Source organism: Mus caroli, unplaced genomic scaffold (assembly GCF_978045245.1).
Source record: "Mus caroli unplaced genomic scaffold, Mus_caroli_1 scaffold_16, whole genome shotgun sequence".
Taxonomy (NCBI): domain Eukaryota; kingdom Metazoa; phylum Chordata; class Mammalia; order Rodentia; family Muridae; genus Mus; species Mus caroli.
Window position 1 is genome coordinate 22,170,904 of NW_028227271.1, and position 17,651 is coordinate 22,188,554.

General features: G+C 46.3%; 1 pseudogene; it reads right to left on the reverse strand.

Moving 5' to 3' along the window:
- Positions 1-12,763: 12,763 nt before the first annotated feature.
- Positions 12,764-13,792, reverse strand: LOC110310851 (NADH dehydrogenase [ubiquinone] 1 beta subcomplex subunit 11, mitochondrial pseudogene; annotated as a pseudogene).
- Positions 13,793-17,651: the final 3,859 nt, after the last annotated feature.

Here is a 17,651-nt window from a genome sequence, read left to right on the forward strand (position 1 = left end):
CTTGAATCTTGGTAGGACGCAGCCCCTGGCTTCCCCATTTGTCTCCCGCTGAGGTTAACCGTGCTGCCTTTGCTTAGTTGAAAAGCTTGTGGATGAGCGAGGGTGGTAAAGAAAGTTCTGTGGTTTTCACCATTGGTCTGTAAAGATAGAGAGAGGGCCCAGCGGGAATACTGCTGTACTGGGCAGAAGGCAGGAGGATCACCATTAGGCGTACCTGTTGCCCTAGTTTGGCTTGCAACTGGTAATAGAATAGCTTCTATTCTAAGATGGTCCTCCAGGATCATTAGGACCCATAGGAGATGCTGCAAGAATTTTCACCTGAGGGAGACCAAGCAATGTCTAGACCCCTCCTTATAAGGTCCCAATGACAAACTAAAATTCCATTCTACCAAAGGTCACCCTGGAGATTGAGTTCATTATTATTAGGCTGCTCATAGAGCCATCGGTGTTACAGAAAGGAGTGCAATAGCCCTAGGCAGCCACACCTCCCGGCATGCTTTCCCCTCACAGCATAGACAGGGAGCCCCCTTTTCATCCTTCCCAGACTGCAGACTCTCAAGACTCCAGGGTCACATGCAACAAGAGCAGAATTCCATGCAGCTAACTAGGAAGAGCGAATACTCTAGAGAGCGTCCAGTGGCCCCTCCCCAGCCCTCGTAGGAGGGAGTATGAAGTCAGCAAGCCGCAGCTGACCTCCAGGGATAGTCCTCCTATGAGGGGCGTCTGATTTCACAAAGTAGCAAGTGTGTGCACGTGCTGGTTTCCTCCCTGTCCTGAGTAAGCACTGTGGCTGCCAGTCAGTTTTCTGGAGGCTTCCCTGGTATCTCCAGGTGTGCAGCCTAGCCACCTGTATACAAAATCCAGTAGGCCAAGCTTGTGTTGATTCTTTCCCAACAACAGCTCAAGGGTAGGGATTGGACCCATTACACAAGAGGACACTAAGGCAGAGAAGCATCCAGGTGGCCACGCCGTCTTTGAATCTGGGCCATAGTCTCAGACGTCATCACTGAGGCATGGAGCCTTTCCAGTGTGCTGGTTTCTATAAGGTAGAGTACAGATGCTTTTGCCTGACATACCTGTTCCTAAGAACACACTAGGCGGATATTTTTTGAGATCCCTACTGATAACCAGCCGCCCAGGCTACCCGCCTTGCAGGGTATTGCCACTGTAGCCAGTGCTTGGCACAGACTGCATGCTCAGTAAACTTCAGGTTACTAAAGTAAGCCCTCCAACGCCACTGGCTGTAGGTTTCCTTAAATCAGTGCCGTGCACAAGCCAGTCCTGTGCTGAGGTGTAACACTACCTGCTTCTGGAGGGAAAAAAAAAAAATGACAGAAAATGTGTTGCCGGGCAGTGGTGTCACATGCCTTTAATCCCAGCACTCGGGAGGCAGAGGCAGGCGGATTTCTGAGTTCGAAGCCAGCCTGGTCTACAAAGTGAGTTCTAGGACAGCCAGGCTATACAGAGAAACCCTGTCTCGAAAAAAAACAAAAACAAACAAATAAACAAAAACCCAGGTGTTTACACTCTTAGGTTTTGAGACAAATGACTAGCCAAATCTGGGGTAAGTTCATTCGTCCTCAGTGTCCCCTTTGAACTCCAGACCCAGGACCCTTCACCCCCTAGCCATTTCCCTGAAAGCCACTGCAGAGCAGAACTGGACTCTGCTCAGGGACAGCACCCAGTAGAGAAGGCAAGGCCTTGTCCAGTTAGGAATCATACTGTGGGAACACCCAGGCGACAGGAGAACCTTAAATGATAACACCGGATGACAGCACAGTGGCTGAACAGAGGACTGAACAGCTGTGTGGGGGCAGGGCCACACAGGGGTGTGGGAATCAGGGAGATAAGCTCCGAGGAGTTGCTCTGGAGACTGATGGGAGGTGATGCTGCAGAGTAACAGGAATTTGGACCGGGCGTGGTGGCGCACGCCTTTAATCCCAGCACTCGGGAGGCAGAGGCAGGCGGATTTCTGAGTTCGAGGCCAGCCTGGTCTACAAAGTGAGTTCCAGGACAGCCAAGGCTACACAGAGAAACCCTGCCTCGAAAAAACAAAAAACAAAACAAAACAAAACAAAAAAAAAAGTAACAGGAATTTGGGTGAGGAAGGCTGTGCTGTGTAGTGAGAAGTCTGTGTCCGGTGCCTAGGTCTACTATAGAGAAACACTGAGTACAAGGACTCATAAGAGCCTCTATAAAACTAAGACCAGGGGCTGGTGAGATGGCTCAGTGGGTAAGAGCACTGACTGCTCTTCCAAAGGTCCTGAGTTCAAATCCCAGCAACCACATGGTAGCTCACAACCATCCGTAATGACGCCCTCTTCTGGAATGTCTGAAGACAGCTACAGTGTACTTAAATATGATAAATAAATAAATCTTAAAAAAAAAAGGGGGGGGGGCTGGTGAGATGGCTCAGCGGGTAAGAGCACCTGACTGCTCTTCCGAAGGTCCAGAGTTCAAATCCCAGCAACCACATGGTGGCTTACAACCATCCATAAGGAGATCTGACTCCCTCTTCTGGAGTGTCTGAAGACAGCTACAGTGTACTTACACATAATAAATAATTAAAAAAAAATAGCTTTAGGAAAAAAAAAAAAAAAAAACAAAGACCAGAGGCTGGAGAGATGGCTCAGCAGTTAAGAGCACTCACTGCTCTTCCAGAGGTCCCAAGTTCAATTCCTAGCAACTGCATGGTGGCTCACAGCCATCTGTACTGGAATCCAATGCTCTCTTCTGATGTGTCTGACAGCTGCTCTGTCTGAGCAGCTCTGGGACCACAGAGCCGTTTTATGCTGCCTCTTACGAGCTCCACTAAGCCTTCCTCCAAAAACCCAAGTTTGATTTAAGAGATATGCTTTGAGCCGGGCATAGTGGCGCACGCCTTTAATACCAGCACTCGGGAGGCAGAGGCAGGCGGATGTCTGAGTTCGAGGCCAGCCTGGTCTACAAAGTGAGTTCCAGGACAGCCAGGGCTATACAGAGAAACCCTGTCTCGAAAAACCAAAAAAAAAAAAAAAAAAAAAAAGTATGCTTTGACTTCTCAGGGTTTTTTTTTTTTTTTCTTTCAAAACAAAATTTGTGCCAGGTTGCTCTTCACATGTAATCTGTCCTGTCAGGTACATGCCTTGCCCATAATCCCAACACTTGGGAGGCTAAGGCAGAAAAACTTGTCACAAAGTATGGACTTGTCTGAACTACAGAACAAGGGCATTAAAAAAAAAAATTGTAATAGGGTATAATGGCAGTAACGCCCAGAAAAAGAAAAAAGAAAGTACAAATGTGCTGGATAGAACAGGCCAAGAACCCAGCAGGGACCTGTCACACCACTGAAAGGAGTGCCCTGGGGAGCCTGGGGACAGGCCTGTGTCCAGTGTTGCCCTTTTTCCTGTGAAATGTTTGTACTGCGGTGAGAAGTATGAACGCCAGGGGGCACTGTGGACCTTCATGATACCCCAGGCCTTAGCCAAATTCCCAAGGCTTGCCAGACTCCTGTGAGCCAGGCTGCTCTTGACTTTCAACGACCTCAGTGGCTAACAGCCAAGCTCTTTGTCCCCATTTTAGAAAGGCCCAACTGAAACTTGTCCCAGGACACTAACCATCACACTGGACCCTGTCTGTTACTCGGGCCCTTTCCGATCTCCATTTCTCAGTTCACATCTACTCCAGGCTGGATCTCCTTGCTCGCTCCTCACCCAGCAGTAAAGGCCAGCATCAGTGAGGCCTCCTCAAGGCCTTCCTTCTCTCCCCAGGGAAACCCACCCCCTGCTGAGGGTGCATCTCTCCTACAGTTCCACCAGCACCTCCCTGGGTATCAACAAGGACTAAGGTTCGATCGGGTAGGTCATGTAAACAGACAAACACCCACTGGGGTCACTGAGTGCCCAGAGAGAGGCCCTGCCACAGGGTTCTTGCTGATAACCCTGAGACCCTAGAGCCTTCTTTACATCCGGAATGATGATTCTATTTCCACAAAGTTGTCCTCGGACCTCCATACATGGGCCCTATTACTACACATGCAGCACCTTCTATAGCATATACAACAATAATAAGTACATAAGTAAATACAAAAACAAAACCCCTCTGGAATTCCTCTGGATATGGATTGAACCTTTGACATTGAGACCTTGGTTAAGGCCTTCCCCTCTCTATGCCTCATGTTCATCTGTGGCAGACAAATGTATCTGTGGTCTCTAAGATCTGTCCAGTCTAACAGTTGTCCAGACCTAGCCTGAGCTGTGGCTTGCTCTCATGCTCCATCCAGTACTCCGGGGCTGCGCTTCGATCCATAGAGATCTGTTATGTCCCCACTGGCTGAAGAAGTCCCAAGGAGACCAGAGACAACCCAGCAACAGCCTCCATGCCAGCAAACAGCACCTGAGCATGCGCACTTAGCCCTTGTTTAACTTCAGTAGACTGCCCTAGTGGGAAACACCATACATGGTCAAAGAAAAAATAACCCAATAGACCCACTCCACGGATGGGCAGCTGGTGTTGCAAAGGCCTTTGCAAGGCCATGGCTTCCCTGCTCCCCACTCTTCCTAGGCTAACCCCGTTAACCCTAATAAGAGGAAGTGACTGAAAGGATCCACCTGTCCAAGGTCACCAGGAAGAGCAGACTCATGAACTGTCTTGTCAGTCTCAGCCGGGCAGTGGTGGCACACACCTTTAATCCCAGCACTTGGGAGGCAGAGGCAGGTGGATTTCTGAGTTCGAGGCCAGCCTGGTCTACAGAATGAATTCCAGGACAGGCAGAGCTACACAGAAACCCTGTCTCAACAAACGAAAAAAAATAAATAAATAAATAAAAAATAAAAGTCACACTCCAGGTCTCAAAAAGGAGGCTGGTGGTCCCTAAATTATTTTTTAATTATCTTAGGGCTAGAGGGGTGGCTCAGGGGTTAAGAGCACTCGTTGCTTTTGCAGAGGACCCAGAATCAAGCTTTTAAATGGTGGCTTACAGTGACTTCTAGTTCCAGGGAACCCAAAGCTGCCACCTGACTTCCACAGGTGCCAAGCACACACATGACACCCACACATTCAATCAAGCAAAAAAAAAAAAAAAACAAAAAAACCATAAAAAATGATTTTAAACTAGTTTTATCTTTTTGGGTTTTTTTTGAGACAGGGTCTCACTATGTAAACTTTGGCTGTCCTGGAACACTCTCTGTAGACCAGGCTGGCTTTGAACTCATAGTGATTTGATTGCCTCTGTCTCATAAGTGCCGGAACCTAAGGAGTATGCAACCATGCCAAGCCTCTTGCCTTTTATTAACAGCGAGCAGCCAGGAGAAAGCAGGGCATTTAAAGGAACAGAAATGATTGGAAGAAAGCCTCCACGAAGGAGCCATGCCACGCAGACCAAACATGGACAGCACTTACCGTGGACCCTCAGTCTTGTATCTTGACCCAGAAGAGCCCATCTTGTCAAGCTGAAGTTACAGGTCCTGCCTTGCTCTGGTTGTCAAAGTCACCCACTGGCCAGTCTTCCCCAGTCTTGTTCCTTTCTTTCCCCAGGGCTTCCCCAGGGCCCTATCTAAGTACCAGTTGCCAAGGACAAACCTTTCTCTTAAAGGGACACACTGGAAGCCTCAGGGATTGCTCCAGCTCAGGTCTGTGCCTCAGGGCAAGTCCTTGCACATCTGGGTTTCACCACATCTGGGTTTCACCACATCTGGGTTTCAATGGCTTGATTCCTGAAGGATTACATACGGTTGGACTGCAATGGGAAAAGCGACCTTATGGCCACAGTGGCACAGGCTAATAATCTCATTGCTTCAGGAGCAGGGGAAGGGGGGTTTAGGCCAGCCAAGAGTGTGTAGCAAGAACCCATCCAAAAAGAAAAGAAAAAAGGCCAGGTCGGTGGCTCAAGTTTATAATCTCAGCTTTTAGCCGAGAAGGCATAAGATTCGGGAGTACACTGGACTGTGGTGGCGCACACCTTTGATCCCAGCACTTGGGAGGCAGAGGCAGGTGGATTTCTGAGTGAGAGGCCAGCCTGGTCTACAGAGTGAGTTCCAGGACAGCCAAGGCTATACAGAGAAACCCTGTCTCGAAAAACCAAAAAAAAAAATAGAAAAAAAAAAAAAATCCGGAGTGCATAGGGAAGCTCAGAGGCCTTTCAGAGCCCTCTACTGAAGTCTAAAAAGGACAATTCACTGAAAATCTAAACCCGAGGGATGTGCGTGCTGTTTAGAGAAGGAGACCTATTCTTTGTCTTTGGGAAGTTATGTTAACCTTGAAACTCACAAGAGAAAAACCACAATTTTGAACCAAATTTGAAGCAAGCTTTAATTAAATAATGACTAGGGTGGGCTTTGGTCAAGACCACTCTCTAGAATTCCCAGCTAAGTGGAGACAATGTTGTAAGGAATTTTTTTTTTTTTTTTTTTTTTTTTGGTTTTTCGAGACAGGGTTTCTCTGTGTAGCCCTGGCTGTCCTGGCACTCACTTTGTAGACCAGGCTGGCCTCGAACTCAGAAATCCGCCTGCCTCTGCCTCCCGAGTGCTGGGACTAAAGGCGTGCGCCACCACGCCCGGCTTGTAAGGAATTTTAAGGGCAAAATCATATGGCCTTTGTATTTTCCCATGTGACTTTATCTTTCAGGAATTGCAACTCCCAGCATTCCAGGAAATTATTGGGTCCTTCGGTAGGTGGGGCTCACAGTTTAACTTTAGGTTTTACATTCCCTCCTCCGTAGGGTGTTGTGTTTTTGTTTTTGTTTTCGAGACAGGGTTTCTCTGTGTAGCCCTGGCTGTCCTGGAACTCACTCTGTAGACCAGGATGGCCCCTCCCTCCCTAGGTCAAATCCTTGACTGAAGGAGGGGTACTTATTTATATTGGGATCTAATAACCATCAGTTTCATGGTACCCAGACATGAATTATCATTTGGTTATTGTATCAATGATGTAAGAGCCAACAGTAATTAGGAGAAGCAGAATGGCCAAAGTCTCTATGATGGCTGACAACTGAGTTACTACCCAGAAGGAGCCTGGAATGGATGGGGCACCAGTCATTTACTTTATCTCAGGACCCCTTTCTGTAATAGTTTTTTTTTTTTTTTTTTTTTTTTGGTTTTTCGAGACAGGGTTTCTCTGTGTAGCCCTGGCTGTCCTGGAACTCACTTTGTAGATCAGGCTGGCCTCGAACTCAGAAATCCGCCTGCCTCTGCCTCCCAAGTGCTGGGATTAAAGGCGTGCGCCACCACGCCCGGCTCTGTAATAGTTTTTAGTATGCCAGATTACAATCCCAAATGGATTGTGTTGTAGAAAATATTTAATCTCAATCTGTAGTTTCTACCCTGCCTTTAACCATTCAGTTCCCAGATAAAAGACACATGCGACCTTGGTATTTATACTAAGCCTCAGTGAGCACCACAGCTGGGCAGATATCCATCTTCTATGCTATTATGTCGATTTCCCTGCCAATAACTCCACAATATGAGCTGCCATGTTCCATCTGGGCTGCTCTTAGTTCCAACTGGCCAGTCTTCATGGCTATAATTTCAAGATTCTTACCCTTGGCATCTTCTCTCTCTACCTTCCTCTCTCTCCTCCTTGTGTTTCTCCCCAGAACCCAAGCCCCAAAACCCTAGACCCTGCCTATCTCAATTCTGCCCAGTTATAGGCTGCAGGTGTTGGTATCAGGATCGGCTCTGAAACCAGTGACATCACACCTAGGCAACAGGGACCCGCACATCTGTTGCCAAGACAACTGACACCATATTCCCAGAATCCACTTGGCTCACCTCCCACCTCTACCTGCAAACGGCTATGTCACTATCTAAATAAAAGGAAGAGCCCTCTAACCTCTCTCTCTCTCTCTTACCCCTACCCTTTCTCCTTAGCAGCCACCTCTGCCCTGTTCTCCTACAGTAAAGTGTTTGGCCTGCTGTGGTCTGTCTGGAGCCAGGCTTCTAACACAACAGCAAGCATCTTTATTAACCAATCAGGGGTAACCCTGTACAACCTACTACAGACTTGTACAGAAATAACTATTTTCCCTTAAAGCTATATACTACCTCTTCATTCTACATAAACCAGGCCAAGTGCTGTATCATACTGTAGAAATATTTCAATTAATGAATCTACCAGTTGATATATTGGGGCCCACTTTCTTGGTATGTCAGTTGGCTTTTTGACTGTGCTAGGAAGTTTCCTTTTGACTTAGCTGAAATGCCTGCAGTGGGAGGTGGGGCAAGACTTACTCTCCTTTGTAACTACTTCCAGCTGAATCTAGGGCAGAGTTGTCAGGACTCGGGAAGGCTGAAAGGCTGTCAAAGGCTGGGAAGGGTTTCAGACAACGAGGCATTCATCAGAAGAATCTGGTTAGCTAACCCAGCTGAGGAGGCAGGAAGCAGCAATCACATAAACTAGGCTGGTTTACCTAGACTTTCAGCAAAGTCCAGAGCTCAGCAGTTTGTAGTCCACAGGTGACCCCAAATGGTGTCTCAGCCAAATAGAAATCTACTGAGACAATATAGACTAGGGACAGAAGTTAAAATGTTGGAACTTAAAAGGAAACCTTACATTTGGAACTTTCAGGCCCATAGTCCTAGTAATTGACAAAAGGGAGGAGTCTCAAGACAAGTGGGGAAATCCCACCCTCAGAACTAGACAGGTGGGAAACTTGGCTACACTTATCTGGAGTCCATTTGACCTGTGACAGGTAGAGCCAGGTCTTAGGACTCCCTGAAGCTTATGTGAATTTTTAGTTTACAAGAAGAGATAAAAGTGTTTAGATATATTAGCATTATCACTTGAGGTAGTTTCAATACTTATTAATAGGTGTGGGCTTTTTGGGAGTAGGTGTGGCCTCGCTGAGGAGCTGAGGAAATATGCCAATGTGGGCCGGGGGGGGGGGGGTTGAGAGAGCTTCCTCCTAGCTGCCTGCAGACACCGGTCTTCTCCTGGACACCTTCAGATCAAAGTGTAGAACTCTCAGCTCCTCCAGCGCCATGCCTGCCTGGATGCTGCCATGCTCCCACCTTGATGATAATGGACTGAACCTCTGAACCTGTAAGCCAGCCCCAACTAAATGTTGTCCTTTATAAAAGTTTCTTTGGTCGTGATGTCTTTCCACAGCAATGGAAACCCTAACTAAAACACCACTGGATTGAAATCCACATTGTAACAGCAGTCCTGCCCAGTGGTTAGAGTCACCGAGTTTGAGGACCATTATCTATTAAGCATATCTGAGCTAAGCAACACTAGCTTGGGGTTTTTGTCGTTGTTACTTGCTTTAGACTATACCTTGAAATCATATACATGAGGTTTCTCTCTAGCCCTGGCTGTCCTGGAACTCACTTTGTATACCAGGCTGTCCTCGAACTCAGAAATTCACCTGCCTCTGCCTCCCAAGTGCTGGGATTAAAGGCGTATGCCACCACGCCTGGCAGTTCTGAATATATTAAAGCTTAATCATCTTTAGCAGTTTAATAAAAATCTTTTCATGAAAGGCAGGTGTTGTGGTGCACACCTTTAATCCCAGCACTCAGGAGGCAGAGGCAGGCAGATTTCTGAGTTCGAGGCCAGCCTGGTCTACAGAGTGAGTTCCAGGACAGCCAAGGCTACACAGAGAAACCCTGTTTCAGAAAAAAAAATCTTTTCATGAATACAGTCCATAGAGAGATCAGTAGCTTTATTTTCTTGGTCCTTACATAATGTACCATTATGTAATATAATAGTTTCTTGTATGACTCAGTTTACCAAAAGAGCTACAGCTTACTAGCAAACATGCAGTGGCCCCATTCATACATGCAAAACAGCAGTCAAAATTTTTCTTACCTCCTTTAAAGCTCCAATTTCTTTTCTTTCTTTTCTTTTTTTTTTTTTTAAAGAATTATTTATTTGAGCCGGGCATGGTGGTGCATGCCTATAATCCCAGCACTTGGGATGCAGAGGCAGGTGGATTTCTGAGTTCAAGGCCAGCCTGGTCTACAAAGTGAGTTCCAGGACAGCCAGGGCTACACAGAGAAACCCTGTCTCAAAAAAATAAAAAAAAAAATTATTTTATGTATATGAGCACAGAAGAGGGTATCAGATTCCCAATACAGATTGGTTGTTAGCCACCATGTGGTTGCTGGGAATTGAACTCAGGACTTGGGAGCAGAGGCAGACAGATTTTGAAAGAAAGAAAACTAAATTCAAGACTTCAAAGCCCTAGCTAGAAAGTTTATTCAAGGTCCATGATTCATGCAGCTTGCTAGTTAGGAGGGCTTTTTGGGCTTAGAGCAAAGAACAAAAGCTGTAAAGTCATCCCAGGAACCAACTAGTCATAAAGATAGGGAAGACATACAAGAATGTCCGGACTGCAGCCGGGCGTGGTGGCGCACGCCTTTAATCTCAGCACTCGGGAGGCAGAGGCAGGCGGATTTCTGAGTTCGAGGCCAGCCTGGTCTACAAAGTGAGTGCCAGGACAGCCAGGGCTACACAGAGAAACCTTGTCCCGAAAAACCAAAAAAAAAAAAAAAAAGAATGTCCGGACTGGCCCGGCGCCTCCCTATCTCTCACCCTTCTGACTTAAGTTAAATGTTAACCAGATGCTCTGCTGTTACCTCCATCTACATGTACAGTCTGCTGATGTTTAAATGAACCAATCATGTGAAACCGCTCCAATTCCTCCCCCAGCCCCAGACCCTTTTCTATAAAAACCCTAGCTTTCAAGCCTGGTGATCGAATCCACTGTCTTCTGCATGAAATATGTTTCGACCCGGAAATGGCTATGCCATTAAACTACCTCGTGTATTTACATCAAGACGGTCTTTTCGTGATTCTTTGGGTACACACTGAATAGGGAATTGAGTGGGGGTTTCCCCACTAGGTTCTTTCAATTTCTGAGTTCAAGGCCAGCCTGGTCTACAGAGTGAGTTCCAGGACAGCCAGGGCTATACACAGAAACCCTATCTTGAAAATGCCAAAACAAAACCAAACCAAACAAACAAACAAAAACCAGCTCTTGTCACAGGTTTACTTTTGGGCTGGAGAGATGACTCAGCGATTAAGAGCACTGACTGCTCTTCCAAAGGTCCTGAGTTCAAATCCCAGCAACCACATGGTGGCTCACAACCACCTGTAATGAGATCTGATGCCCACCACTAGTGTGTCTGAAGACATCTACAGTGTACTTATTATAATATATAAATCTTTGGGCCAGAGCAAGCAGGGCTGACTGGAGCCAAGCAGGGTTGACTGGAGCAAGAAGAAGTCCTAAATTCAATTCCCAACAACCAGATGAATGCTCATAGCCATCTGTACAGCTACAGTGTACTCATATGCATAAAATAAATAAATCTCTAAAAAAAATGAAATGTTCCTGCGGTTCATTAGCTCTGTCATGCAGGTTAGGCGTTAGAACACTGCTGAAGAAGGTGAATGTGGAGTGCCTCTTTGATATGCTGAGTGTATTGGCCCCTGGTATCACTAGAGCAGTCTTGGGCAGATCAGAATTTTTAAAAAGTTGTGACTCTGGCTGAACTCCCCAGTAGTAACCAGTGAACCTGTGGGCCAAGGGATATTGTCCTGAGCAGCGGTCGGTCCATGAACCTTGCGAGGTCCTTACCACTCCCCACTCCCCAGGAAAGTACTTCATAACCAGAATCCGGAAAGCAGACAACGCGGCAGAGAAAGGGAAAAAAAAAAAGGATTCAATGACTTACCAAAAAGCAGGCCTCCAGAATCTTGAGTGTGAAATGGTCTTTCTTATCTCACTGGGGCCTCCAAATATTAATCTTGAGATTAGAAAATAAAAAATTTTGAGCCAAATTTGAAACAAGCTTTAATTAAATACTGACCAGGATGGAGTTTTGTGAGGATCACTCTCTGGGATTTCCAGCTGAGTGCCAACAAAACATGGGTTGTAGGGGCTTTTAAGGACAAAACCACATGGACACTCTACTTTCCCATGTGGCTCTAATTTTTTTTCAAAAACTACAACTCCCAGCATTCCAGGAATTCTTTGGGTAGGCGGCCCTTACAGGTTAACTTTGGATCTTACAGTTATCCATTCCTAGTTCAAGGAAGGCAAAACTCATCTCACAGCTCTGTTATCAGGACCTAGTTGTTTCAACCTGTTTCCTAGGTTGGAAAAACAGAAAAAATAATCTTCATGTCACAAAAAGCAAAATAAATTAAGAAAACAAAACAAAAAATGGGGGCTAGAGGGATGGTTCAGTGGTTAAGAGTACTAATTGTGAGCTGGAGAGATGGCTCAGCGATTAGGAGCACTGATTGCTCTTCCAAAGGTCCTGAGTTCAATTCCCAGCAACTACATGGTGGCTCACAGCCACCTGTAGTGAGATCTGACGCCCTCTTCTGGATTATCTAAAGACAGATACAGTGTGCTTACATATAATAAATAAATAAATAAATAAATCTTAAAAAACAAAAAGAGTACTAACTGCTTTTCCAGAGGTCCAGAGTTCAATTCCCAGCAACCACATGGCGGCTCACAACCATCTGTGATGGGATCCTATGCCCTCTTCTGGTGTGTCTACAGTGTACTCATATAAATAAATCTTACTTAAAAAAAAAAAAAGCATGGCGGCTGGATAGATGGCTCAATGCAAGAGCATACAGCTCTCTTGTAGAAGACCCAAGTTCTATTCTCAACTCCAGCTGCAGAGGATCTGAGGCCTCTGCCCCTCTCCCCACCCCACCCCACCCCCATCTGCACTCACATATACCCACACACAGACACAAGTATATATATAACTTATAGTAAACCGTACAAAAATAATTTAAGATAATTTAAGAATGGACTCAGAGGGAGGCCTAAGAACCATTTTATTAGAGTTTAAAAGAAACATCGCGGGGCAGGCAACCTGAAAATCCAGGCCAATTCCAGAAGAAATACGGAGAAAGCCACGCCTTCTTGGGTTAGATATGAAGTTTAGTAATGGAGGCTCCCAAGCAGCCCCATGGCAGAAGCAGAAGAGGGGGATACAAATAAAGCAAGAGAGCCCAGTACATCAATAGGACGGGGGCGGGGAGGGGGGTGGGGAGCCCAGACACTGGCAAGTATTCAAAAGATGGGGAAAAGAAACAGATGTGTTTTGGAACTTAGGACTCCAGGAAGTGAGCTCCACAAGTGACTAGAGCCAAGACAGAGTTTCGGCCAAGGAAAATACATTCTCTCATTAAGGAGATAATTGTTCCTCCCATCTCTTTAGCATATTTTAGGTCAATCAGTGTTCGGAGGTGTGGTCCCTTGGCCAAATAACTGACAGGCCTAGCTGGAGTAACACTCTTTTCTTTTTTCAATCCCTTGGGTAGATTCTCTGGGAAGTGAGCAGGAAAACGGGCAGGGTAGCGCTGCTTAAGCCCCACTCAGTCGTCCTCCTGCAGGTTGATCTTGGTGGGGTCAAAATAGTTGGACTCCATGATGGGGAGGCCACTGGCCTCTCGGTGTTTCACCAGCATCGCAGCTTCCCGGCGGGCCCACTCGATCATCTTATAGTTGGGCACATAAGCCACAAAGGTAGTGCCAAGGACCAGGGCGATGGAAACACCAAAGAAGAAGACGGCGTGCATATTCAAGGCATCCACCTTCGGGTCGTCGTCGTAACCATGGAAGTCTGGGTTCTTCAAGTACACGTTTTCGTCCTCGGGATCTGGGTCCTCCATCCACTGCACGGTCGGTTCTTCCTGCTCCTTTCGAGCCGCAGGGGACCGAGCAACCACAGCCCTGGAGGAGCTGGATTTCCAGCAAAGTGGGGCAGCCTGGAGCTGTCGAATTGCGGAAAGGCTGCGAGCACACAAACTTAACCGCCAAGCCGCCATGACAGCTGCAGTGGTGGGGGTGGGATGGGCAGAGCCGGGAGGAGAAGATAACGGATGGGCTGACACAACTTCCGTTCCTGGGGGTGGGGCATGTATTTCGGTGGTGTATGGAGAATAGCTTCCCCTAACTGATATCTACAGAGCACTGACATCCCCCGAGACTATGGGAGCAGTCCTAACTGTACATTAGATGACACACCTAATGCTGACAGTCAACCAGCAGAGATGTAAGAGATGGAAGTCGGGTCCTCTGGAAGAGCTATAATAAGAGTGCTTAACCTCTGAGCCATCTCTCCAGCACCTACGATGTTTATTTTATAAATTAAGCACAGTAATAATTAGTAATAACTAATAACGATTGTAACAACGCTTCCTTGAAAATTCTTGGAATGTGGAATCCTCTCGGATTCTCACTGTACCACATAATGCTACACGTGATGCCGCGGGATGATGCAGGTCTGAAGAGGAGCTGGACTGAGGAGAATGTGGGCACTGGGACATGGGACACCATCATCTTCCTCCTTGGATACAGGGACTGTGATACTATAGAGTCCCTAAATAAATAAATCCTTTTTAAAAAGGGGGGAGCAGAGGCTGGAGAGATGGCTGAGCGGTTAAGAGCACTGACTGCTCTCCCAGAGGTGCTGAGTTCAATTCCCAGCAACCACATGGTGGCTCACAACCATCTATCTATATCATCTATATCATATATATCTATATCTATATCTATATCATCTATATCTATATCATCTATATCTATATCTATATATAGATATAATAAGTAAATATTTGGGCCAGAGCAAGCAGGGCCGAAGGGGGTAGGGGGAGGTAATGGAGCAAGAAGAAGAAGGAAAACAAAAAACCCAAGGGGGGAAAAAGAGATTTATTTATTTAATATATACAGGTGCTCTGTTTTTATGCATACCAGACTAGGGAATCAGATTCTATTACAGATGGTTGAGAGCTACCATGTGGCTGCTGGGAATTGAACTCAGGACCTCTGGAAGAGCAGTCAGTGCTCTTAACCACTGAGCCCTCTCTCCAGTCCCATCATAGACTCTTAAAATGTCTCAAATAATGAACATGTGGGACATGGAACCCCCTATTGTCCCCAACATGAGCTGGATGGGGAAGAATACAAGAGATTTAGTGAGGCTCTTCCAAATGGAAGAGTTCAAAATCTACAAATTGCTCATGTCTGGAATTTTCCATGTAAAGTTTCTGGACCATGATTATCTACTGTAATTGAAACCAGAGAAAAACCAGTGACTTTGGGATGAGCAGCGTTCATTCCTACATTTCGACTATAAAGAGCTGGTGCGAGGCCTGCTGAATGTGAAGGAGCCTTGAGGTCTAAAGTCACTCACAGAAAGATGGTGTGTGATTGTGCTCTGTCAAGTCACGGAAGCAGAAGGCAGAATGATGTGTGCTGGAGCTACTGTCCTGGGGTGCAAAGCGCCATTTACCAGGTGAAGTGACCTGGGGAGGGGTTGCAGTAGTGGCTGCACACTGGGAATGACTTGCAGCCCCGAGCTGTAAGAGAGGATGACCTGGGAGTGACTCACTGGAGCTCGTGGCCTGAGCGTAGGCCTTGGGATCCCCAACACCAGGAGAAATCAAATGTTAATGCTGGTGAATATTAGTGATGCTGACCAAAATAAAACAAAAAAGACGCTCAGACACACTCATCAATCTGCCTGGTACGGCAAGGAGTGTGGCCAGGGCTGAAGAGCAACCTCAGCTTGGGGAGTTCTGTCCTACACAGTCCAGGACATAGTGCTTGAGTCCTGTCAGGCTGTGAGACCTTGACTGAGAGCCTGGGACATGCTGACAGCAGTGTCTCCTTACAGCTGGGGCTGAGGGCCATGTGGCATCGCTGACACCAGCAACAGGGATTTAGGCAAGTGGTCCATGGTTACCTGGGTGTGACTTGGAGTGTGTGGAGATGGGTCAGCCATGTGGGTGTTCCATCTCTCTGGCACCCACCAAGTCCCTTGTTAATTAGGCTATTTGAGCTTCTCTGTGAGGAATGTCTTCAACCTGAGTCACATTTGGTGGATGGAACTCCTGACCAGTGCTATCTTCTGTCACCCAAACAGGAGAAGTGCTGACTCTTAGCAGAAATCTAATTACATCTGTCCCTGAGACCCATGGAGTCCTGACATCTACCTACAGTCTGTTGTCACAAACCTAGTCGCCATTGATAGCCCTTTATGGATGATATAGGGGTCATCTCTTACTTGTTGCAGGATATTTTATCACATGGTGAACCCTGAGATTATATTATTTATTGAAAAAAAAGTTTCTAGTTAATGTGTGGCTCAGCCCTTAGTACATACCTTTAATCCAAAACAATGAAGTTAGTTTGTGGAAGGAAGCACCCATGATTGAAAGTGATGTCTAATTGGGTTGCAGGCCAAGTGATGAATCAGAGAAAGATTTGACAGAATAGGATATGCCCAACTCTCAATGAGAAGAGAGAGGAAAGGGAAGCTACTTAAGAGAGCATCACAGAGCCGGGCACAGTGGCGCACGCCTTTAATCCCAGCACTTGGGAGGCAGAGGCAGGCAGATTTCTGAGTTCGAGGCCAGCATGGTCTATTAAGTGAGATCCAGGACAGCCAAGGCTATACAGAGAAAACCTGTCTCAAAAAACAAAAAACAAAAAACAAAAAACAAAACAAAACAAACACACAAAAAAGGAAAAAAAAAAGAGTATCACAGAGGACATAAAAAGGAGAGGAGACAGTTTTACTGAGAGGGTTTTACAGAGACAGGTTGAAGAGTGAATAAGCTAGATACAGGTGAAGACAGAACGAGAAGGAGCCAGAAGAATAAAACAGATAAGTCCGAGGCCAATCAGAGCAAAAAGTTGAAAGCAGGGAGAGGCCAGATTGAATCAGTCAGCTTGGAGAGGACTTTGCGCCAGAACACCAGAGGCCAGCCAGGGATCAAAAGGAACAGAGAAGGATACACTTAATAAGCAGGCTGAAAACATTGTAGGCTTAGATAAGATTGTGTGGAGATGGGGCTGGCCAGATGGCTCAGCGGTTAAGAGCAATGATTAATTGCTCTTCCATAGGTCCTGAGTTCAAATCCCAGCAACCATATGTTGGCTCACAACCACCCGTAATGAGATCTGATGCCCTCTTCTGGTGTGTCTGAAGTCAGCTACAGTGTACTTATGTATAATAAATAAATCTTAAAGAAAAAAAAGGTTGTGTGGAGACTAGAAGCTTTCAGGACTAGGCCTAGATTAGCAGATGGAGGCAGTAAGCCTCTGAAACAAAGGAGAATAAAAACTACTTTTAGGCTGATGGCCTTTTAGGTGTCTCAACAGTTAAAAGCACTAACTGCTCTTCCAGAGGTCATGAGTGCAATTCCCAGCAACCACATGGTGGCTCACAATCTTCTGTAATGGGATCTGATGCCCTCTTCCAGTGTGTCTGAAGACAGCCACAGTGTACTCATATAAATAAATAAATAATAAAAATTACTTTTACAGTCACTCCTAAAGGTCAACACAGCTCTCCCCCTCTCTTCTCTTCAGTTCATGGTACAAGTTCTCATTTTGTAGTCCAGGTTGACCTAGCTGGGTAGGGCAGGGTAGCCTCACTCTTGCAATTCTCTTTTTTCAGGCTCCCAAGTGCTGAAACTGCAGCCCTGTGCCAGTGCATCCTTTAATCCCAGAAGTCAAGTTGTCTCCTGGGGAGAGGTGAGGCAGGGGAAAAGGAAGGCTTCCTGAGTCTAGCGTGGCTTGGTGGGGACAGGTAGAGAGTGTCACGGCTCTCCTGGCCATAAAGAATATTTAAACAGCCATAAAGAATATTTAAACAATAATGTACAAATTTTATATTTCTCCTTTAAGGATTGTC